We start from the raw sequence: 6,501 nt of genomic DNA on the forward strand, positions 1-6,501 counted from the left end.
GGGGCCGCTTTCAGGTTTTAGATTCACACATTATTTTTGTCAATCGATTAAAATATTTAATACTGATTAATCGCATGATTGTTCATAGTTATTCACGACTAATCACAAATTAATCGCACATTTTTTATCTGTTCAAAATGTAACTTAAGTGGGAGATTTGTCAAGTATTTAATACTTTTATCAACATGGGAGTGGACAAATCTGTTTGCTTTATGCAAATGTATGTATATAATCATGACTAGAAATCAATTAACACAAAACTATGACAAATATTGTCCAGAAAAAATATGCTCACATCATAACATGTCGAACTGCAGCCCAACAGGCAACAACAGCTGTCAGTGTGTCAGTGTGCTGACTTGACTATGACTTGCCCCCAAACTGCATGTGATTATCATAAAGTGGGCATGTCTGTAAAGGGGAGACTCGTGGGTCAAAATTTGTCCCAAGTTTGGAGCGTTATTTAACCTCCTTCAAAACAAGCTAGTATGACATGGTTGGTACCGATGGATTCTGATGGAAACTGAGCCCGCTACAACCTAAAAATTGCAAGTTGCATGCGTTAAAGAAATTAGTGGCGTTTAAACAAACTTGCCTCAACGCTTCATTATCGCATTAACTTTGACAGCCCTGATTATTTTTGTTCAATAAATGATAATTCAGTTTTTTTAACAACTGGAACAACGGAAAACAGTGGATTGCGCCCTCCGGGTTGGGGCTGAGTCTTTGCCCCGAGCGAGGGAGTTCAAGTATCTCGGGGTCTTGTTGATGAGTGAGGGTAAAATGGAGAGGCGGTTCGATGCGGCGTCAGCAGTTATGCGGACGCTGTACCAGATCATTGCAGTGAAGAGGGAAGGCAAAGCTCTTGATTTACCGATCCATCTACGTTCCAACCCTCATCAGCTTTGGGTTGTGACCGAAAGAATGAGATCGCGGATACAAGCTGCTGAAATGAGCTTCCTCCGTAGGGTGGCTGGGCTCAGCCTTAGGGTGAGATAAGGTGAGGAGCTCAGACATCCGGAGGGAGCTCAGAGTAGAGCCGCTGCTCCTTCGCATCGAAAGGGGACAGCTGAGGTGGTTCGGGCATCTGATCAGGATGCCAACTGGTAAGAGGCCCCGGGGTAGACCCAGAACTCACTGGAGAGATTATATATATCTCGTCTGGCCTTGGAACGCCTCGGGGTCCCCCAGGAAGAGCTGGAAAACGTTGCTGGGGAGAGGGACGTCTGGAATCCTGCTGCCCCCGCGACCCGGCCCCGGATAAGCAGAAGGAAATGGATGGATGGAGGAACGATAGCCAAAATTCGGAAAACAAGACAAAAGTTGTGCTAAACTGGACTTATCCTTTAAAATGTTCCCATACATATTGACAAACCAGCCCGGTATCCCCGAGGATTCTGTACCTCACAACACCCGTGCAATCTCAACGTTCAGCGCCAACGCAGGCAATAGTGTTCGTTATATGTAGCAGGGGCGATAAAAAATAAAAAGTTTTATAGCATGTAGGTCAGCCGACTCGGCACTCGAAGAACACCGTAGAGGGCGAGTCTACCAATGGCGAGGAAGAGGTTGAAAGGGTGCGGAGGTCGGTGTGAGGTCGATGGGGCGTGTAGCACGTCAGTCTGGCATTTTCCTCTTGCCACAGACCTGCAATTTTGTTTTTATTAACCATAATTATCATAAACACCTTAAATCACCTTAACCATACAATAGTTACCATGCGGACATATTGTGGAGAGCAATAATTACGAAAACACTCTGATTGAATCACCCAACATTGATATTCCTGTCTGGAGAAAAGGAAGTGACAAACACCCCCTTTGGTTGTTCACTGATGCAAAATGTCCATAAACACCCTGAGCTGCCTTCACTTGAGAAATCTCACATTACCATTCGTTACTGCGACATCAGGTGTGTCTGATGTGAGTGTTAAAATATGAATATTCTGCAGACAGTGTTCAGCTTTGATTACTGTAATACCAGCCGAAAAAAAAAAAACTCTTCCTCTTTGCTTGGAAAATCTCTGGTGGGACACATGAGAAATACTGTAGCTACAAACTGCTCACGTTTTAGTGGATAAGAGGAAGTAAATGATTTAAAAACATGTATACTATACAATACTGGATAACAGAGGACTTAGTTAATATACTAATACTTAGCTATAATAAAATAAATTTAAAAGCTGTTAAAAACAGTGTGAAGTAAAAACTAGATTAATAAAAATAACAATAAAATAGAATAAAATTATTCAAATTAAATACAATAAAATAGGTGACTAATAAAATAACAATAAAATAGAATAAAATGGTATACCTTAAATACAATAAAATAAGTAAATACAACAATAAGCATTCTTAATCAAAGGCCTGTGATAGTTTTTAAGTTTACGTTTAAAAATTTCAAATGTAAAATATAGGATCCAGCATTTTTGGAACTTGAACCCACGAGTATCTCGGCCTCCGCTGCATGTTGCATCATTCTTCTTTAAATCCGGCTTTTGTGAGTCTCCTAACTTTATAAAGTGCAACACTAAATCTCCCCGGCGCCTCTTCAAGATGAAACTGAAGCCAGTGTTTCTCCTCAGATTACTGTGCAGGAGCGGTCACTCAGGTAAATGAGTTTTTCTTTTCTGGAAGTTGATGGATCTCAGAGGTGAAACGAAGCTTTAAGTAACACTATAAACTGTAATAAGGTTCATGATATCAGTTGCACTTGTGTGACAGTGGTTCAATAGGTGTGCACTTGAGGGTAACAGTCTGTGGTTCCTAAAGTGCAGCCTGAGGACCGTTAGGAGTCTCTCAGATGGTCACACAGTGTCCACACAGAAGATACAATTTCTATTTGACCGACACAACTGGTACTGTGTGTCCTCTCTGCTGCCTCCGACCTACAGAACAAATATAATTAACATAACTATCAAAAATCTAATATCACAAAATGAGCGGGCTATGGCATGTAGGGCTTAAAGGAAGGTCCTTAAAAAAAGTTTGTAAATCTGAGTTGGTGGATCCTCCAGATCTCAGATCAGCCTTTTACATACTGGACATAGATCTGTGGTTTCTGATTCGTATGAAAGTGGTGAAGCTGAACTAAAACCCATCTGTGCAGATGCATCCTTTGTTTAACACAGTCAGCAGGATCACTGGAGAAGTTTATGAAAGAGGATCTTCTCTTTGCAAACGATAATGATTTAATGGATGCAATATTAGCCTCAGTTACTGTATGTGCGTTAAAGGACAATTATACTGATTTTTACTCGCTTCCTTCATTCCTTCACCAGCACTGAAAGTCTCTGGTTCCACTTTGAACAGGTTATGAGAAATGCACATTTTACCCTAACATTAGTTATTTATTTACGACGGTGTATTAGGGCCATTGTAGGTAAAAAAAAATGTTTTTTAAAAACGAGCAATTTCCAAGGAATTTCCAAGATTAACATGGTAAATCTACCATAAAAAAATGTTGATATTCGATGAGTAAAGTAGTAAATTTTCAAGAAATAATTAAATTTATGAGAAAAAACTTGAAGTCTCTGAGATTATAACGTCATAAATTTCCAAGAAAAAACTCAGACATTTTCTGAGATTAAAGTCATAAATTTATGAGGAAAACAATTAGGATATTCTCTGAGATTAAAGCGGTAAATTTACGAGAAATAATTCACAAATCTACGAGAAAAAAAACTTGAATATTCTCTGAGATTAAAGTTACAAATGTACGAGAAAAATAAAAACGTTGTCAGTCATATATTTGAGAGAAGAAAATCAGGAAACTCAGAAATTAAATAAACATTTTATTTTAATTTTTTTTTTAAAGGAGCAATTTCCAAGATTAAAGTCGTAAATTTACCATAAAAAAATTTGGATATTCGATGAGAGTAAAGTAGTAAATTTTCGAGAAATAATTAATCTTATGAGAAAAAACTTGAAGTCTGAGTTTAAAGTCATAAATTTATGATGAAAACAATTTGGATATTCTCTGAGATTAAAGTGGTAAATTTACGAAAAAATAATTTCCAAATTTATGTGAAAAAAACCTGAATAGTCTCTGAGATTATAAAGTCATTAATTTTCAAGAAAAAAACTCAGAAATTCTCTGAGATAAAAGTTACAAATTTACAAGAAAAAAAACTGGATATTCTCTGAGATGAAAGCGGTAAATTTACGAGAAATAATTCACAAATTTACGAGAAAAAAAAATTGAATATTCTCTGAGATTATGAGGTCATAAATTTGTGGAGAAAAAAAACGCTGAAATTCTCTGAGATTAAAGTTACAAATTTACAAGAAATAAACTTCTTTTATTAAGGAACCACATCGCTTCATTTTGCAAGGTTGGATCAACCTCATCACACCGTTAAATACCGTGGTAACTTGAGCCGCCGAGTGCAAAATTATATTAGTATTTATCTATGTTCGGAATATTACCCCCCTTACCGGGTCCATACTTGTTTCTTTTGCCTACAATGGCCCTCATATGCTGACGTATTTATTTGTATAAATTTTTTTTTAAATTGTTGTGTATGATGCCCAGATTAAGCTATAATTGTGTAAAAGCAGACATGATTTATAAAGCTGGCACTCGTTTTCATTTGTAGGTTTGAGAAGTTATGACATAAAATCATCTTTAATGGAATCACAGACAGTTAGCTACTGGCAGAGAACTTCCTTTGGAAAGAAAAATACTGAAATCGGACGAGCGAAAATCAAAAGCAGAACACTCCTCTCTGTCTAATGTGGTCCTCCGTGATGTTCTCAAACACTTACATTAATATGAAACCGTCAAGAAAAGCATCCTTCAGTGTAAAAAGACTTTAGGGACGCAAGTTTGACATTTCAACATAACTTCATTAGTTGTGCCACATGCACGTAACCAGCGTCACAACTGGCAATGTGTGATAATGTGGAGATGATCAGCACAAGCCTTGTTTATTAACCTTATATTATTCCATTATTTATCCCTATTTGATTTATGGTAATATTGTTTGGGCAAATACATACCCCTCCAATCTTTATAAACTTTATTTGTTGCAAAAACGATTTGTAAGATCGGCACCCGTTGTCAAACTCTAAGGAGGCCTCCGTTCAGGAAATTGAACATTCTTTCAGTTTATGACAAATATTCATCAGATATGTGTGTTTATATATAAATATATGTTCTTTCCTACTTCTCTACCATCATCGTTTAGCAACTTCTTTAAATCTAATTCTCAAATTCATTCACATAATACTAGACGGGTTAATCATCAACAGAACATGGCCCAGTACTCCCTCGGATATCGAGGTGTACAAATATGGGACAGCAAAATGATCAAGAGCTCGTTATCCTTAGAAAATTATCATCACATTTAATTCATGAAGTCTAATTATCTTTTGATGTTTCTAGATATATTTTCTTTTTTTCTGTACTGTTTTTAATGTATTTCATTGTTTTTATTGGATTGTTTTCCACTGTTCGGTTAGGTTCTTCTGCACATTTTGTGTGCTTCTTGTTGTTTAACTTTTGTTGTATTTTTAAAATTATGTTGGTTTAGATCTTTCTTCCTTTTCTGTTATTATTTTCTCCTGGGGTTGGGCGGAGGTCTTTTGTATCAGCCTGTGGCTTCTTGACCTTTCCTGACACATTTCTTGTTTTGTTTTTTTCCATGACTGGATTTTTATGTGCAAATAAATAAATAAAATAAAATAAATAAATAACCTCGGTCACTGCTGCAGGAAGGACGTATACGGCGTGAGGAGGAGACGGCCGCCATGGAGGAAGACAGAAATCAGGACACCTGAAGCAGAGGATCATGGGAGATCTGAAAACAAGAGTGCAATTTGACATAAATAGATTCTGAGTTAGTTGTGAACAACTTGGCATGAATGCTTTGCTGACATATTCTTACCTGTTGAGTGAAATCAAGTGATAAAGGACAGCATGTTTCCAGCCTGGAAATCTTACCTGCTGCTTCTTATGTTAAACACCCAGAGTAGTTGCACTGCTACCTAATCACTATCAGATACCACTATCTAAAATATTAAAATGCTATTTTGTATAAAAATGTGTGTTTACAGTACAGGAGCAGTAGAAACATTAAATATAGTGTAATACAATACCTTTGTAATAAATCCCACCAGGTTTAAAATCAAAATGTATGCTGAGATTGTGTCACTTTTATATTTTAAGTATTTAAGAGTTTATCGCAGATTTCTTATGATAAATTGTGTTACATTGTACCATCGTTCCTGTTATTGTGTCCATCCCGAGTGCCAACACTGACTCCTACTGCAACTTTTAATGAAGGAACAGACATGCTTAAGTTAGTCGTGAACTTCCAATAATAAACAATCAGAACTTCTTCGGTGTCGAAGTAATAAATCAGTAAAGAAAGTTGCTTTTAGTCTTAAAAACCGTGCTATTACACATTACCAACAGCAACTGTTGTGATTAATACATACCAAGATCCAGAGAAACACAACTACTGCTCCATTAAATGCCACACTAACATGATGGTGTCAT

Source organism: Sebastes fasciatus, chromosome 12, assembly GCF_043250625.1.
Source record: "Sebastes fasciatus isolate fSebFas1 chromosome 12, fSebFas1.pri, whole genome shotgun sequence".
Lineage (NCBI taxonomy): Eukaryota > Metazoa > Chordata > Actinopteri > Perciformes > Sebastidae > Sebastes > Sebastes fasciatus.